This window comes from Phyllostomus discolor, chromosome 11, assembly GCF_004126475.2.
Source record: "Phyllostomus discolor isolate MPI-MPIP mPhyDis1 chromosome 11, mPhyDis1.pri.v3, whole genome shotgun sequence".
Lineage (NCBI taxonomy): Eukaryota > Metazoa > Chordata > Mammalia > Chiroptera > Phyllostomidae > Phyllostomus > Phyllostomus discolor.
This window is the reverse complement of record NC_040913.2, coordinates 49,136,932-49,156,332: the sequence shown is the minus strand read 5'-3', so window position 1 is coordinate 49,156,332 and position 19,401 is coordinate 49,136,932.

The window sequence follows — 19,401 nt, the reverse complement described above, 5'->3', positions numbered from 1 at the left end:
GCTATGGAAATGTTAAAATAAAACGTCATTTTTAAAAAATAGCATTAATTACCCTGGCTGGCGAAGCTCAGTGGATTGAGCGTGGGCTCCGAACCAAAGCATCGCAGGTTCGATTCCCAGACAGGGCACATGCCTGGGTTGCAGGCCACAGCCCCCAGCAACCGCATGTTGATGTTTATCTCTCTTCTCTCTCTCTGTCTCCCTCCCTTCCCTCTCTAAAAATGAATAAATAAAATATTTTAAAAATAGCATTAATAAAAATTAGAAATTATTTATTCCTGGATGTATTACTATTTATATATAAGACCAATATTTTAAAAGATTCCTTTCATTTTCATTAAATCAATGGCCTTACCACTTTCTGATAGAATTAGAACTTTTAAAAATCTCTTCCTCCCCAATGAAATTATAGTATGAGAATAAAAATTCCAAATATAAGATTATAGCCAGCAAAGAAATAGGAATAAGAGAGAGATCAATGTACTACAGTAATATTATGTTACCTATTATATCACACTGATAAGTGGTCTCCATGTTATGGCTTCATATAATAAAGGATCATTCCATGCCACATAAAGTCCAATGCAGGTCAAACAACACTTGAGAGCTGTTCTCCAGATAGAGACTCTAGGGTCAAGGCTCTCTCTATCATATGATACCACCATTTCAACACATGGATACATAAACAAAATGGCACTGATTCTCACACATTTCTTTTCTTTAATATTTCATTGATTATAACTAGTCACATGGCCCTTCTGAACTGCAAGGCACCTGGGAAGCATAGAAGAGCATATAGAACATTTGGTGAGTACTACCAACTCCGACACAGGAAATAAAGAGAAGTGCTAGGAGTATGCTGGTGGAATCCCAAGGATCAATATAGATGATAGTGACCTGCTTATTACTAGCTGTATGATTTTTGGCAAGTGGTTTAACCCTCTGAGTCTCAGTTTTCATATATATAAAATGCATATTATTATAATAATAATACCTATTGTATAGGGTGCACAGAATTGAAGAGTTTATAATTCCTGTAAAGCAGTTGGAAGAGTGCCTGAAGCATTCTAAGTTTGAGTTGATGCTAGTTATTATTGTTATTAATGTGGAAAACCTGGGGTAAGAGACAACAAGAACCATGACTTGGAATAAAGTTCTTAAAAATATGACTTATGGGAAAAGTAAAGATACCTCTCAGCCTTCACAAGTTTTGAGGAAATAATCATGGTGGCCAAGTGTCTACAGGCAGTTTTCTTGAGAAGTTTCAGTAAATTAAAAATATAGTTGTTTTGTTATTATTCTTTTAAGAGAGTCTTTCTGAAAAGTATGCTCAGAAGACCAGATTTTAAACTCATGCTTGGATAAAGAAGATTCAGTTGATAATTCCAGTCTTTTAATTATTATGCAATAAAAGGAACTGAAGGATGAGCTTTGTACACCCTTCAATATAAAGTGGTAGAGGCATTCATTTGTGAGTAAAAATGATACCTTTGGTGTTCAGATGAGCCAGACAGACCATGGAACCTGTGCAGAGCAGTGGTTGGTTATAGCACATGATCTGGAGCTAAGTTGTAGGGCTCTAAGATTCAACTTTGCCTTGTACTATTAACTATTAATCATCTTGTACCTCAACTTCAATACCTGCAAAATGGGAATAATAATTGTTCCTAGCTACCCGATAGGGTAGTTGTGAGAATTGAAGTCATTAATATATTTAAAGCACTTTGAAAATGCTAGGTTTAAAGCAAATGCCCATTAATTGTTAGCTGTTGTTATCTAGCTGAGGACAATGAAAAAATATACATCATACTAAAGATGCTTAGGAGGGTAGCACAAAAAATCATGATGAGAAGTGAAGACAAATGTCAATGGTACCCAGCAAATACTGTGAGGTACATTAAACTGTGGAACAGAGTGCCCAAGGATGAGGCAGGATCTCTGTGCTAGTATACACCCACAGATAGGTTCTCCCATGGGAAATCAGGCCTGCATTGTACCTAGACTGCTATGAGACTTGCTTTTGCTAAAACTCCCTCACCCTGAATTGAGACAGCAAGTGCTTACTGTGACTTCCTAAAATCCATGCTAAACCTTCCAAGGATGAGTGTAAACAATTCAACCACTTTTCCCTTTGCATTTGCAAATATCCTTCTTCTGTGATGTGATTAGCGGTGTCATCTCCTTTGTTTTGGTGAAAGCTAACCATCTAAAATGAACCTGTGCATAGTAAATGAGGACCACCATGTAATGTGCCCAGAAAAGAAATAAAGGCTGTTCAAGGCAAGGTCTGAGGCTTTTTCTCCCCTTGAGAGAGAAGCTGTGCTGTTTCTTTTCCTCCACAGGACTCAGTAGTCCATGTGAATTTTTCATGCCTCATCCACAATGTGGCAGATCCCACGTGCCAGGGCCCACATTATGCTACCATAATATAAGTTCAGGGAAAATTTGTGGAGTATGCTATAGGAAGTGTATTTATGCTTTGAAGTTATGAACCAAATGGCCTAATAAGGCATTTTTCACCTTGAATTTCTCTGACAACTGGGTTAGGAAGCTGGAGAGACTGACAGATTGTTTTTTGTTTTTTTTTTTTTTCAGAGAGGAAACTACTTTAAGCATTCATGTCAGGTAAGCCTGTTCTGCTTTAGTCAGAAATGTGGTCCTAAACTCAGTGTTGACATCTATCATTGCTTATAAAGGTAAGGGCTATTCAGTTCCCAAAATCAAATGTAAAGTGGAGGCACACACCGGGCTAATTTGGACCAAAATCCCTAGAAAAATGAGGGGGAGGAGGATTCTACATTTAAATTACCTGGAAAATTATTTTAATTCATTTTTCACGTTACGAACATTCCTTACTTCTATATATTTTCAACAACAAGTTTGTGGATTGAGGGCTTTTTGACATGCCCTAGTAAAAAATGTTCCTCTACTCTGATATTTATTGGCATAACTTTATATGTGTTAGACCAAACATAGATGCCAGGAACATCTTCAGATAACTGGCCTCAAATTTCAATTTTTTTGTTCCTTAGTCAGAAGGAGGTAACTTATGTTCATTGGTAGAAGTAATGGAGGAGCAGATCCCCTCCCCCAAAGTCATAACAGGTTATGGGGGTTGGAGCATAGTTAAGTCTTTAAAAAGACATTTTCAACATTTTCTTTTTTATGCTTGCAAGTAAATAAAAACTCTCATTTCCCTCATATAAGCTACTGAATGTAAAAACTGTCAAAATTTTGGCTGATATAGAAAAAATGCAATGATTGTGTATATACATATATATACATAGATATACATATATTTACATATATTTACTCATCTTTTAATGAACCTGGTTCAGAATCTCAGCAAAAGGAAGACCAAACTTTTTGACTGGTGCAATCTCAGATTATATACAAAGAATGAAAAGCAAGATGGTGCAGTGGAAAGGTTCCAGGTTCTAAAATTCAAAGAACTGGGTTTCTGTTGATCTGGGGTTCCAATTCTGAAACCTTGAGTAAGTCCTTTAACCTCATAAAGTCTGCCTCTCTTCATCTGTAAATAGGGGTAATAGTAACATTGTTTAATGATGCATAATATTGAAATATACATATAATAAATTTCAAAATATCTTTCTAATTGTAAAGTGTTAACAAATGAATATACTATTATAATTATAATACCATTACTATTATACCTGAACTTATCTTGCAAGAGACAACAAAGACCCTCTTACTATCAATCCATACTCATCTCTGTACACACAAGTATTGTTAAATGTACTATAAACTTTTCATTTTTGGCAAAAGTATTCAATCTTTTCTTTAACAATTTTTTTCTATCTTCATGTTAGAAGACAGGACAAGAAGCACTTTAAAAATAGGTGAAGGAAAGCATAATAACTATCTTCTATATATTGATTTTATCTAGCCATCCATGCCTGATAGTGAATGACTTGTGTATGAATACACCTTTCAGACCATAAAAAATTATTTTAACTTTAGCTTTTTCTACAGGGGAATAGGAATACTTAATGTTCAGGTTTAAACTCATCATTTTTCTGAAAATAACATTTTTCTACTTATTCACACTCCCTCTTGTCTGGTGTCATTTCAGCATGAAACAGACAGATGGAAACTCCAAACCTTGCAAGATCCTATCTTCTCCTTTGGAAACTGATGATTGGACTCTTGGCCTTTGACATCCTTTATTTTGCTCTGAATGGAGAGCCCTCATCTGACAGCCCTGGTGTGAGAAAGAGAGATATTTACAGTACATCAAGTTATTGTACAGGCTGTGTCTCTAGGGTTAAGTACTAGATTTATGCCTCCAAATTAGTATTTTACTATGTTTACTAAGTGTTGGAATTTTGTGGAGTTATTACAGTTGAAGTTTTTTTCTAAAACAAAAACAGAAAATGCCAGGTGGTGATTTCTTTCTATTTTTATGTCTTTGGATGGCTTATATTGCCTTGCAGTAGCAAACAAGAATGTTACAGAATTGTTTTCTTGAGAATCTGATTCCTTTTGGGAGGCTTCTCTCAGGAAATCACTAATAGAAAGGATGGTATTTCATTGTTGTTAATTAACAATGTTGTTAATTCAATGGTTAATTAACCATTTTTGATTTCTTAATATTTTGTCTGAAAGCCAGGGTAATTGGTGAAATATGAAATCTACAGATGTGCTAATAATTACCAAGGAGAGTTGGAAAATATTTCAAATTATTTATTTTGTTTTAAGATTTTTATTTATTCATTTTTAGAGGGAGGGGGAGGGAAGGAGAAAGAGAGGGAGAGAAACATTAATGTGTGGTTGTCTCTCCTGTGTCTCCTAATGGGGACCTGGCCTGCAATCCAGGCATGTGCCCTGACTGGGAATTGAGCCAGTGACACTTCAGTTCGAAGTCCAGCACGCAATCCACTGAGCCAGACCAGCCTGGGCTCGAATTATTTAAAACCAAAAAGAATATTTGTGTAGATGATGAGATTCCTAAAGTGAATTCATAGTGTCATAATAGCTCAAGTTAAAGAGCTCTTTGGCTCCATAAAGAAGAATTCCAAATAATTCATGCAGATATTTTCTGCCCCACTCCTTCCTAGGAAAGGGAACATAACTCTTACTCCTTAGAGATGAACTATATACATTGACTTCCTTATAGAATGTACAGTATGGAAATTGAGGTAGGAAGAGGAAGAGAAATTTTATAGTGGAGAAACCTGAAAAATTCTATGTCATATGATTAATGCCAACATTGACAGTCATAAGTGATACTGACAGTATGTACCCTTTTTAAAAATATATTTTATTGATTATGCTATTACAGTTTTCCCAATTCTTTCCTCCCCTTTATCCTCCCTCCACGTTGCACTCCACTGCCCTCCAGCATTCCTCCCCACTCAGTTCATGTCCATGGGTTGTACAGTTAAGTTCTTTGACTTCTCTGTTTCTTACACTATTTTCAACTTCTCCCTGTCTATTTTATGCTTACCAGTTATACTTCTTATTCCTTGTATCTCACCCCCATTCTTCCCCTCCCCTTCGTTGCTGAAAAACCTCCACGTGATCTCCATTTCTGTTTCTGTTCCTGTTCCAGTTGTTTGTTTAGTTTTTATTTTGTTTTGTTTTGTTTTTAGGTTCAGTTGTTAATAATTGTGAGTTTGTTGCCATTTTACTGTTCATAGTTTTTGATCTTCTATTTCTTAGATAAGTCCCTTTATCATTTCATATAATGGCTTGGTAATGATGAACTCCTTTAACTTTACCTTTATCTGGAAGCACTTTATCTGTCCTTCCATTCTAAATGACAGCTTTGCTAGATAGAGTAATCTTGGATATAGGTTCTTGCCTTTCATGATTTCAAATACTTCTTTCCAGCCCCTTCTTGCCTATAAGGTTTCTTTTGAGAAATCAGCTGATAATCTTATGGGCACTCCTTTATAGGTAACTTTCTCCTTTCCTCTTGCTGCTTTTAAGATTCTTTCTTTATCTTTAATCTTGGGTAACTTAATGATGATGTGCCCTGATATGTTTGTCCTTGGGTCCAATGTCTCTGGGACTCTCTGAGCTTCCTGGGCTTCCTGGAATTCTATTTCTTTTGCCCTTGATATGGAGCAATGAAGATGGCACCTTATGTTTGTGATCTTTCTCCTAAAATCTCATAGCCGCAGGCTTATCTTGAGAAAAACTACACATAAATTCCAACAGTGAAGCACACTACAAAGTACCTGACCAGTACTCTAAACTTGCAAGGTCGTCAAAAATAAAGAATGTCTGAGAAACTGTCACAACAAAGAGAAGCATGAAGAAACAAGAGGTATCAGCCAAAGCAATTGGAGGAAATAAGGCCATTAACAGAAAGGAGCTGTAAAATAAAGGCAAAGTTATCTTTATTTACATACTACATTTGATTGGATGTCTGGAAATCTCAAATGTATTAGTTTAAAAACTACCATAATAATAAAGAATTTCATAGAGTGTCATATTATCAATATACTGAATCACTCCTTTATATTAAGTGATATTCTCTTGCATGATTCTCCAGGGATGAAGTGATTAGCACAGCAAAAAGCCAATGGACTCCAGTTATCTCTGCAAGAGGAGAAAAGAACTAAATACAATTATGCAAAGATAACACTGGAAGAACGGTATTTTGTTTCAAAATATGTCTCTCTTTAAAACATCACTGCAGACCTATTTTGAGATAAAAACCAGATTATATTTAAAACAGCTGAAGACACAGATTTCATCAAAGAAGACTGTTCTCATGCCCAAAGTATATTTTACACTGTCCCCTTGTTTGGACTATAATGGAATATAACATTAACTTCAGACAGTGGAAGTTGAGTTGGTGCCAACCTTGCTGATGTACATATGGTTTCAATAATAATAATGTGGCTACTTGCACCTAGATGGCAAGGTGCCAAATACTTAATGTTGAGGAGGCAACCAATGTAAAAAGTACCATCTCCTGATATAACAGCATTTCCAAAAATGCCTCTGGCCCAGATTGAGACTCAACAAATACAGTGCTATCACTCAGCATCAAGGAATTTAAGACAATAACAGAGGAGGAGGAGCCTTGAGGATATCTCTGTGAACCTGAAGCATCCCAGAATCCCGATGCTTGGTGATAATGAAATGAATAACAATACAGTATGGAAACACTCAGCTTACCCCAGGAGTGGGGAAGGGGATGTGAGGAGGAAGGATTAAGATCACTCCCTGCTTCCAGTTCCTAGCGTTCTGGACTTTGGGACTGGAAGGTCTGAAAGCTAGAAGACAGGTAAATGAATTACAGTCTAATGATATTTCTACTACACTGACAAATGGATTCATTTACATAATGGTAACATAAAATTTTAATTAAGAAGAGATCCAGAGTCTTGAGGCCAGACCCTCAGAAAATCATGATAAGCTGCTTACAGCAGCTGAAATAGCACATTTATAGACTTTCCAGTCCTTGGTTTGTTGAAAAGGAAAAAAGTTGTTGATACATTTGCTCAGACATTCTGCAGTGCTACTCTGTTATCAGGACCTTAGTACAAGGTAAGGGGATGATAGGATAGATCTGATTTGATTATTCTTCCCTAAAGTGCACTTGCCACCTCAACTCTCACCCACCACCACCACCAAATTATTTTGTGGAGAGCAGAGCTAAATAGCTGCCTGAGACTTTGGTGGCCTGAGATGGCTTAAAAGGGTGAAGGTTTTTATTAGGGGCAGGATACTTTCAATAGGGTGAAGAGGATAGACAGTTTGTCTTCAATTCTATCTTCTCCTTTGAATGAAAGGCCATTTATTTTTGGTTCAGGGTTTTTTTACTATAAATTCATTCTTTGTGATGTATAGTTTTGTAAAATGCAGAGAGTTATGTATCTACCAACACAAACAACACACAGAGTTTTCCATCACTTCAATAAATGTCTTAATGCTGCATGTTAATTCTTACTGTCAACCCCTGGCAACCACTAATCTGTTCTCCAACCTAGAGTTTTGCCTTTACCTGAATATCACATAAAGGGGATCTATAATAAGTAGTCTTTTGGGTCTTCTTTTACTTAGCAAAATGAGATTCATCTGTGCTTTTCACTTATAAGTCAGTTATTTCTCTTTATTGTTGAGGAGTATATCATTGTATGGATATGCTACTCTTTGTTTATCCATTCGCCATGGGACAGTTGTGCTACTTCCAGTTATTGGTGATTATGAATTAAGCAGTTATAAGTGTTTATGTATAGGTTTATGTGTGAATATAGGTTTTGACTTCTTCAGGTAGAATCCTGGGAGAGAGATTGCTAAGTCACATAGTAAATATAGGTTTAACTTTATAAAAAACTTCCAAATTGTTTTTCAAAGGGGCTATAACATTTTGCATGCCCACCAGCAAGGTATGAGAGTTCCAGATCTTCTGTACTCTCACCGACTCTTGGCATTGTCAGTTGTTTTTTAATTTAAATTATTTTAGTAGGTAAGTAGTGGTAGCTCATTGTATTTCTAATTTACATTTTCCTAGTGACTAATGATGTTGAACATCTTTTCATGAGCTTATTTGCCATCTGTGTATATTTTTTAGTGAAGTGGTAATTCAAATATTTTATCCATTTTTACACTGAAGTGTTTTCTTATTTTTAACATTTAAGAGTTCTTTATATATTCTAGATGCAGGTCTTTTATCAGATATGCCATTTATACATGATTTCTCTCAATATTTGACTTACTTTTTGATTCCCTTCTAGTATCTTTCATAGAACAAAGGTTCTTAATTTTGAAAAAGTACAATATAACCAATGTTTTTTATATTGGGTTGGCCAAGAAGTCCATTACATTCTTTCCATAAAATAAAGGACACATTTTTTATTTTCACCAATAACTTTATTTATTTGGATATTTTAAGTATGTTGGCCATCTCCCACTATTAGCTTCCAGTGAGTAGAGACCAGAGGTGCTGCTAAACATCTTCCAATGCATAAGGTAGCCCCACATAAAAGAATTATCGTTTTTTGCCATGTATAATATGTATCCACCTTTTTGGCTCAAACTGTCAGGAAAAAAATCTTTCATTTTAATTTTTTAATTAATTAATTAATTTATTTATATTTAGAAACAAAACCTATTATCATATTACAGGGTAGTATTTTGCATACAGATGACATTATTATTTTCTAGAGTTACACTTTTTTTTTATATTTTATTTGTTTATTTTTAGAGAGGGAAGGGAGGGAGAAAGAGAGAGAGAGAAACATCAATGTGCAGTTGCTGGGGGCCATGGCCTGCAACCCAGGCATGTGCCCTGGCTGGGAATCGAACCTGCAATGCTTTGGTTCACAGCCCATGCTCAATCCACTGAGCTACGCCAGCCAGGGCGAGTTACACTTTTTTTAAAGATTTTATTTATTTATTTTTAGAGAGGGAAGGGAAGGAGGAAGAGAGAGAGAGAGAGAGAGAGAGAGAAACATCAATGTGCAGTTGCTGGGGGCTGTGGCCTGCAACCCAGGCATGTGCCCTGGCTGGGAATCCAACCTGCGATGCTTGGTTCGCAGCCTGCACTCAATCCACTGAGCTATGCCAGCCAAGGGTAGAGTTACACTTTTAATGCATAAACATAAACAAAAGAATTAAAAACAACTCTTGCTGGTGTGGCTCAGTGGATTGGCTGCCTGTGAACCAAAGAGTCACTGGTTTGATTCTCTGTCAGGGCACATGCCTGAGCTTCAGGCCAGGTCCCCAGTTGGGAGCACATCAGAGGCAACCAGAGACTAATGTTTCTCTCCCTCTCCTCCCTCCCTCCCCTTCTCTAAAAATAAATAAATAAAATCTTTAAAAAATTAAAAATATTTATATAGATATAGAATTAGTACTACTCATATATAGTGCACATCCTTATTTCTCCTAAAAATATCTGGGCAAACAGTGTGCATTATACATTGCAAGATACAGATACATCATAGCAACTTCTCCATAAACTGCACAAATATTCATCAATCTTATTTTTTAATGCATACTGTTATGATAACTTTCACAATACAATCTAACAAAATTGCTTTGAAACAAGTTAAAGACAACTAAGCACTACTAGAGTCATTGAATGGAAAAAACTAAATGAACATTTTGGCCAACCCACCATTATAGATTGTTCTTTTAATGTTATATTTAAGAATTTGTTGGTTGATTCAAGGTCACATAGATTTATCTTATGTCTTATTCTAGGAATTTTCGAGTTTTATCTTTTTTTCCAAATTTTTAATTTGTTTTAATTTAAATTATTTTATTGTTATCCAATTACAGTTGTTCATATTTTCTCCCTGTACTCCCTCCAAACCCATCTCCCTGCCTTGCTTCCACCTTCCCCCTTGGTTTTGTCCATGTGTCCTTTATAGTAGTTCCTGAAAAGTCTTCTTCTTCACTGTCCCCTTCCCCCTCCTCTCTGGCTATTATTACAAGTTTTATCTTTTATATTACATCTATGATAATTTTTGAGGGATACCTTGCATAGAGTGCAAGGTATGGGTTAAGGTTCTTTTATACATGCGTGTGCACACACACACAAACATACACACACACACACACACTCTAATGCCATTGTTGAAAAGGCAAATCTTTATCATGAGATTGCCTTTGCTAGTATGTCAAATATCAGTTGATTATATTTGCATATGTCTTTTGCTGAACTCTATTCTGTTTTATTGATTGGTATGCCCATCCACACACAGAACATATATTCTTTTCACTATAGCTTTTTTTGTTGTTGCCATCTTCGCCTGTGGACATGCTTAGATATATGAAGGGAGGGAGAAAGAGAGGAAGAGAAAGATTGATGTGAGAGAGAAACATTGATTGGTTGACTCTTGCATGTGTCAGACTAACTGGGGAACAAATCTGCAAACTAGGCATGTGTGTCCTAACCAGGAATTTAACCCATAACCTTTCATTTCTTAGGAAGATGATCCAGACAACTGAGCCACATTGGCCAGGACTATTCTTTTTACTGTAGTTTTTAATAAATCTTGAGAACACAAGGTGTGAGTCCTCTAACTTAGTTCTTTTTTTCTTTCCAAAATAGTTTTGGCTATTTCATTTCATGTTTTTAAAAAATTCTGTTGAGATATTGATTGAGTTTGCATGAAATCAATAGATCAGTTTTGGGAGAATTGACATCTAAACAACATTAAGCATTTTCCAATTATGAACATGGTATATTACCACCTATCTAGTACTTTGCTGTTTGTTAATCAGTTTTGTATTTTTTAGCATACTGTATTTCTTCTTCATGTATTTTGTTAAGTTTATACTAACTATATTTTTGGTGTTATATATGGTACTGTTTATATATTTTGAATTCCAATTCCTTACTGCTGGAATACAAAAATATAATTGATTTTGTACATTAAGACATTTTTATCCTACAACTGTGTTAAATTCACTTATTAGTTCTAGGAACCTTTTTGTATGTGTGTGTAGATATCATGTTTCTATGTAGACAATATTTGATCTGTAAATAGAGATACTTTCATTTCTCCCTTTCCAATCTACATGACTTTTAAAATTTCCTTTTCTCTCCTTACTGCATCAGCTATGATTAATGGTATTATGTTGAATATGAGTAATGACAGAGAACATTCATTTATTTGTCCTGAATTTTGAGAAAAGCATTTAGTATTTTATTAATTATGTTACTATAAGATTTTTATAGATGCCCTCTGTTAGATTAAGGAAGTTTCCTTCTGTTCCCAGTTTGCTGAGAGTTTCTATCATGAAGTTTTTGAGATGTGTAAAGACACTCTGTGTCTCTTAATGTGTATTATTAATTGTGTCTTAATGTGTATGTGTCTTAATTGTATTATTTTTCTTTTAAACTTGTAATATGCTAAATTATATTGATTGATATTTGAATATTGAACAAGCCTTATATTTCTGGATAAATCATACTTGGTTATAATATACTGTCATTTAAAATATATCTTTATAAGTTCTGTTCAAGATGGTGACATATGTAAATGCAGTACTCCAACCCTCCCATAACCACATCAAAATTACAACTAAACTACACAACCATTACTCAGACCACCTGAAAACTAGCTGAACAGAAATTCTACAACTAAGGATATAAAGAAGAAACCACATTGAGACTAGTAAAAGGGGTGGAGACTCAGAAAGGGCAGGTCCCACACCCACATGTGGCATATAGAAAGGATATCTCAGCTGCAGAATTCCTCCCTAAGGAGCTAGGGTCCTAGCCAGCCAAGGGTTCCAATTCCAGAGAGAGAAGTCCCATAACTTCAGGCTGTAAACACCAGTGGGGACCATGGTTGAGTGAGATGGAAGGTTTCTATAGTCTCAAGCATTCCTCTTAATGGGCCTGCATGAACTTCCTTAGACTCATTTGCTCTAAGCCCCAGCATTGGGGCAGCAGTCGGAAAAGTACTAGGGACATACAGGAAGAAACCTAATTGTCTGTCATCCAAGTGAGAGCTGGAGAGGCAACTTTCTCTCAGATAGAAATGCCAGCAGAGGCTATTGTTCCTTTTCTGGGCCCTCCTCCAACAGAACCAGCAGGTAGATATCATTCTGATACTCCATCAACCCGACTAACATTGTTTTTCCTGACCTGTTGATTTGCTGAGACCTGCTGACCTGATTTGTGGGTCCACTCAAGCTGTTTCCATGGCTCTTCTATATGAATAATGTGTTTTTCCTTTTTTTTATTAATCATTGTTCAGTTACAGTTGTCCTCATTTTTCCCCTATTACTCTCCCCTCCCCCCTTTTCCCCCATCTTCCACATTCAATCCCCCTGCCATTGTCTTTGTCTATGGGTCTTTTATACATGTTCCTGGACTCTCCCTCTTCTTTCCCCTATTGTCTCCCTCCTTGAATACTGTGTTTTGACTCCTGCTTCAGACTTTCTTAAAATCTGTCAGACAAGAATCATCTGGCCTCCTCATGCCCTGTACCTCTTGCCGAGTGGCCCCTGGCCTCTCACTAGCAGCAGACAACCTTTGTTTACAGCTTGGCCTCTCTTGGGCACCTACCTCTAAGCCTAGCACAATAGCAGCCATCTTCAGATCGGTTTATAGCTCATGCCAGATGGCCAGACATAACACAGGTAGTGGCTGACTTTGGCCTTCATCTTATGGGAAACCACAGAGCCACTTAACAAGTGACATACTCAATGGGTGGGCTCAGTGGGTACCAGAGCCCTGCTGAAGTAGTCCTTCTCCATGGGGTGGACCTTTGTACAGCTGAAGTTTCACAGTGTTGCAGCCAACTGACCTGGGGTAAATTGATTCAATTGATATGCCAACAGCAATCAAGGCTCAACTACAACAGAAGTGTGGACACAGCTCACATGGAAGGGCACAAGTTGAGTACCCATAAGGAATGATATGTGAGGCTATGTCACTAGACCCTACAGAATACTTACTACATTAAACAAATCTACCAAGCCCAGGAGATGTAACAGCTCTACTTAATACAGAGAAACAAACACAGGGAGTTTGCCAAAAGGAGGAACATGTCTCAAATGAAGAAACAGAGCAAAACTATAGAAAAAGAACTAAACAAAGTGGAGACAAGCAGTCTACCAGATTCAGAGTTCAAAACACTGTTAATAAGGATGTTCAATGAATTTATGGAAGAGTAGATGAACTTAGAACATCAACAAGGAGATAGAAAACATAAAAACAGAATAGGAAACATAAAAAGAACAAGTCAAAAATGAAGAGGAATACATTACAGGGAATCAACAGCAGAGTGGATAAAGAAAAATATCAAATCAGAGATTTGGAAGATAAGGAAATATAAAAAAAATAATCTGAACAGAAAAAGGAAAAAGAATCCCCCCAAAATGAGGATAGTGTAAAAAGCCTCTGGGACAACTTCAACAGTACCAACTTTGCATCATGGAGGTGCCAAAAGGAGAAGAAAGAGAGCAAGGGATTAAAAACCTGTGTAAAAAATAATAACATTTTTTCCTAATCTCCTGAAAGCAATAGACATATTTCTTTAAACTCCAGGAAGTGCAGGGAGTTTTAAACAAGAGGAACCCAAACAGGCCCACACCTAGATATATCATAATTAAAATACCAAAGCTTAAAGACAAAGAGAAAATTTTAAAAGCAGCAAGAGAAAATCAGTTAGTTACCTACAAGGGAGTTCCTATAACACTGTCTGTTGATTTCTCAACATAAACTTTGTTGCCCAGAAAGAACTGGCAAGACATATTCAAAGTGATGAAAAGCAAGAACTCATAGATCATATTCTTCTACCCAGCAAAACTATCATTTAGAATCACAGGCTGGATAAAGAGCTTCCCATATGACCTTTAAGTAGAGCCTAATTGACAAAATAAACAAGAACCAACATATAACCAGACACATTTAAATTAAGAACAGTCTGACAGTAACCAGAGGGAAGGTGGGAGGGGATACTGGGGGGGAAATGGAGGAAGGGTTTTTGGGAACAACTATAAAGGACACATAGACAAAACCAAGGGGAGGGTGGAATCAGGGAAGGGAGATAGGGATGTTTGGGGGGGGGGTAAATGCAGACAACTGTACCTGAACAACAATAAAATAGTTTTTTTAAAAAAGAGCTTCCCGGAAAAGAAAAAGCTAAAGGAGTTTATCACCACCAAACTAGTATTACAAGAAATGTTAAAGGGTCTTCTTTAACATGTGGGAGGGGGTTTGGAGGGATGGGTGATAAATATGAAGAGATTAAGAAGTACAAATTAGGAATTGGAAGATGGTGGTGAGATAGGTGTGAGTGGAGTCCATGTCCCCCTGCACACGACTGAAACATATCTTCTGAGGAACAGAGTGAACAGTCAATGGTATCCCAGCATATATGAAGACTGGAGACCAAAAATTGTAGAGGACATTGAAAAATCAATGTGCATCAGGACAATAAGCTGCCTGAGACTAGTGGGGAGACCAGGATGGCTGCATCCCCAGGCCTGGTGCCTGCTGGGTCTGCCACAGGAATCTTAGGAGAGGGCCAGGTCAACAGCTCCCTCCCCTTCCAAACACAGTTTGACAGCACCAGGAGAGACCTGGATGCTTGAAGTTGCAGGGAGGGAATATGAACAAAGTGGCAAACACACAGGGAAGGTGTGCATCCACTGATACCGTGGATGCCAGCTGGGAATGTAACAGGGTGCAGCCAAGGGGGTGTGCCTCACATAGGGATTTATAATGGGGTCCAGAATTCAGGGTGTCCAGGAAATAGAAAAACAATATATAGCATATCCTCACCCCCACAAGTCTGAGCTGGGGGATGGGGCACATGGAGCAGGGCCATTGAGACCTGTTTTGTATAGCAACAGCTTTTCAGCTAACCTCTGGCATGATCATTTAACATATCTATAACCTTTAACTGGGTTCATGGATGTGTTAAATAGCTATGGTCATGCTTTGAGCCAGAGGGATGGCAGTGACTTACACTCAAGACGTAATTGAGAGGCAACTCCTTCTGGTTACAGTGCTGTGAGAGAGCTTGGAGATGATTGGCTCCACTCTATGGGGCCAAGCCTGCTGACTTACTATGGCAGCCCAGTAAAGCTGGAGGAATATGGGAATTCTGGCAGGTGTAACTGATTGTGGAAGGAGTCGGAAATGGGGCTACAGAGGAAGATTGGCACTGGGATTTAAACTCAGGTGTGGCAGTCATGCCACATAGGGGGACCAGGTGGCATTGGCAAGAGTCAGAACCACTCTGCTTTGGGGTGCTCCCTTTTGCCACATGGCTTAGGAAGCAGGAGAGAGTTTGCCTAGAAGAAAAGGGCTGAAAGGGCTCTTGCTGGTGGGCCACAAGAAGGTGCCACATGGTTTTGAATTAACTGGAGATCATGGTGGCTACACAGCTGATGGTGCTGGGAACCTGAGCCATGGACTTCTACTTCTTTTCCAAAGATACAGTACTCAAGACTGTGCAGAGGAAGAAGGAAGGACTGTGTGCGTCTGTGGGTATTCTAAAGGACTTTAGTATTTTAATGAAAACATTAAGTCATTACTCTAAGTCTGTATAACTTTTAAATAAATAATTCCTTTCCTTTCACCAGTCTCTGGTATTGAGAGACATTTTTCACCTGGCGGCAGGCAAGATGAACCTATTATAGGGTGGGGAGGATCCCCGGAAAAAAAAGGGAGTCTTTTCGGTAATAGTATATCTCTCCCTCCCCTGATCTGTTCTGTAACAGGAAAAGTTGAGCTGTGACTGACCCTGACCCAGATAGTCCCTGGTCTGGTTGGAGAGTTGGGCTGTGTGGGAGGCCAGGCACTTGTTTGGAGCAGCAGGCTTGAATAGGAGGAATTTTTCAAAAGAGAAAAAAGTGGCTGTTTGGGGAATTCTCCTGTGCCCCTACCCCTGCCAGGCCATGACTCACACCCAAATCCCTGGGGAAGGTGCACGCAGGATCCTGCAGCCTGGCAGCTGCCCATCTGTGCTCACAGCTGTAGCCCCGGGGACCATGCACACCTGACCATGTGGTCTGGTGGCTGCCTGTCCTGCCTTAGCTGCGAGGCAAAGTCCTCAGGTCCACAGCCCCTGGATGGAACATGCCTGACCTCACCATCCATGGGCACCTCCCACCCAGACCCTGCGCCGAGGGCCCTGCAGGGCCAACTGGCTCTCTAAGAGGAAGGCAGAGATACCCCGCAGAGGAGAGCTGCAGGGCTCAGGGAATTGGCAATACACAGAAAAACTTAACTCAGTGGTAGGGATGAACTACCCTGAAGGGGCACTGAGAGACCCTAGCACCTAGGACAGCAAAGAGCAGGAAGGTAGTGTGTGAGCTGCCTCTAATTGGTGCACCTCAAGGACAGTGCTACTGGTGGACTGAAGACATAGGCTAGGCACAGAAGGGCACTGGGGGCCTGGCAGAGAACTGAGGAACTGGGCTGGAGTCTGGACAACTACAAAGAATGTGGCTCAGGAAGGCAGGAAAGGGAAACCAATCCACCCTTAGCCTGGTGCAGTCAAGAAAATCAACAGTACTGTCTTGACAGTTTTAAAGCCACCAGGGGTTCTTCTTTCTTTTTTTATTCCATCTTCCTTTTATTTTTATTCCCACAAGTAAGACAATAAAACCTGGAGCTGTGAAAACACCAGTTAGACCCAAAGAGGGGGTCATCCCAATAAATGTGACGATGAGACAAATTCACTTTGCTACTCCAGAGAACTTGCAAGTTATTGTATATTTGTATTATTATTATTTTTCATTAATCTAACATCTTTTATTTTATTATCATTTTTGTATTTCTCTTCTTTCTACTTAGTTTTCTTCACTTGGTTTGTTAAATTGCATTCTTTGACTGGTTCCCCTTGTTCTGTCTCTCATAGTGTACAGTCATCCCTCACTACATCATGGTTCACTTATTGCGGCTTTACTGTATCGCAGATTTTAAAAAAATATATATCTAATTCCATATCATGGAGTTTTCACTGTATTGTGGGATTTTGCGATATATAGGTCTTTATACAATATTTATTATTTTAATTATTTTGCCTAAAAATTTCAAAACAATATAAAATATTAAAAATGGTAATTCAAACATATTAAAATAATATTAAAGCAAAGTAAATTACAGTATGTATTTCATCAGCAGATGAATACCATACTGTGCATAATGAAATGCAGTGCACCGCTACCAGTTGTGCAAGTAGCCAATGTGAGATTGTACATGGCACACTATTGGCTGATGGAATGGAAAGCAACCAACCACAGCACTGTGTTCTGTATCCTGGGCACTGATTGGCTCAGTGACTGTAGCATCTGTCTGTTTGCTCTCCTGCACTGTGCCCATACATTCGGCATCTCTCCTTGTCCACTTCACATTGATGTCTGATCGCTGCACATTGTGTTGCTCTGTGGTGTTGTGTTTTTGTGAATTTTCATAAAAGTTTGAATTTATTTCAAGCCCTACAATGCAACCCAAATGTTCTGTACCTTCTAAGGCTTCTGGCAGTGACCCCAAGTGCCAGAGGAATATGCTTACCTTCAAAAAAAGGTGGAACTTCTTGACTTGTTAAAGTAAGGGAAAAAACTATGCGGCTGTAGGCTGCCATTACAGGATCAATGAATCTACTGTTCACTACATAAAGAAAGGCGAGAAGAATATTAGGTCTATGGCAACAATGACTTTTAACAAGACTGCAAAGAGGGTGGTCACTTCCACAATAAGGCCATTGTGAGGATCGAGTCTGCATTGGCCCTGTGGATTCATGACTGCAGGAAGAAGAATATCTCACTGGATACCAACACCATCCAGATGAAGGCCAAGAAACCTTATGATAGTTTTGCAGAAAGCACAGATGTTCACGAGGGTGATGGTGATGAGGATGAAACGAGGATGACAAAGCAGAAGCAGGACCATCGAGTGCTTCTCCCACCAGACCAACCCCATTCAGTGCCAGCAAGGTCTGGTTTGACAAATTTCAGAGATGCTTTGGACTCAAGAGCATTTCTCTGCATGGAGAAATTGCTTCTGAATAAAAAGCAGTGCCAGCAACTCCCCATAACTATGTTCATCACTCAGATGAAGAGATCAGTTATGCCTATTCCTTTATCGGAAATAGAAGTTACTGCCCAGGGCAAAGATACTGCACCACCTGATGAAGCGTCTGATGAAGTGGTGTTTTCCGAAGAGCTGTAATGTTCTTCTTGGCTGTGCAGTACATTCATCTCATCGTCATCACCTTCATCGCCATCAGTACTGCACAGTACATAACTCATCATCTTCATCATTCAAGTTGTAGTATACTTCATTGGTGAGTACCCATATAAAATTTCATATATTGTTAAAGTTACATAGGTTAAGAGTGTGGAAAGTGTTAGAGCACATGAAGTGTTTAAGAGTGCGGGAAAGGTTAATAAGAGAGTGGGAAAGGTTTATAGGAGTGTGGGAAGGTTTCTAAAGCCTATATATATATATATATATATATATATATATATATAATAATATAATGCCTGCTACTTTGTGGATTTTCACCTATCGCAGGGGTCTCTGAACATAACTCCCACGATAGGTGAGGGATCACTGTATTTTTAATTTTCTTTCTTTCACTTCACTTGTGTTCCAATAGCACCCTACTATAATCCTGTACTGTCCTATCTTGTTATTCAGATACATAGATTCTGTCAAATGATTGCTGCTCCATTACTATTGTAAATAATTTCTGTTCCACACAATTGTACATACAAAACACGACCCCTCTAGGATCTTAGCTCACGTCACGGTGTCCTGAACTTATTTACTTTATTACTTTATTACTATTACTTATTATTACTCTATTCTCTCTCACATTACACCTATTTTATATCCTTTACTCTCACTTTACCTCATAATCTGCACCTCCCACAAGCTCACTCATTTCTATATCCAATTCACAAACATTCCCCACCCCTAACAAGACTCTTATCTTTATC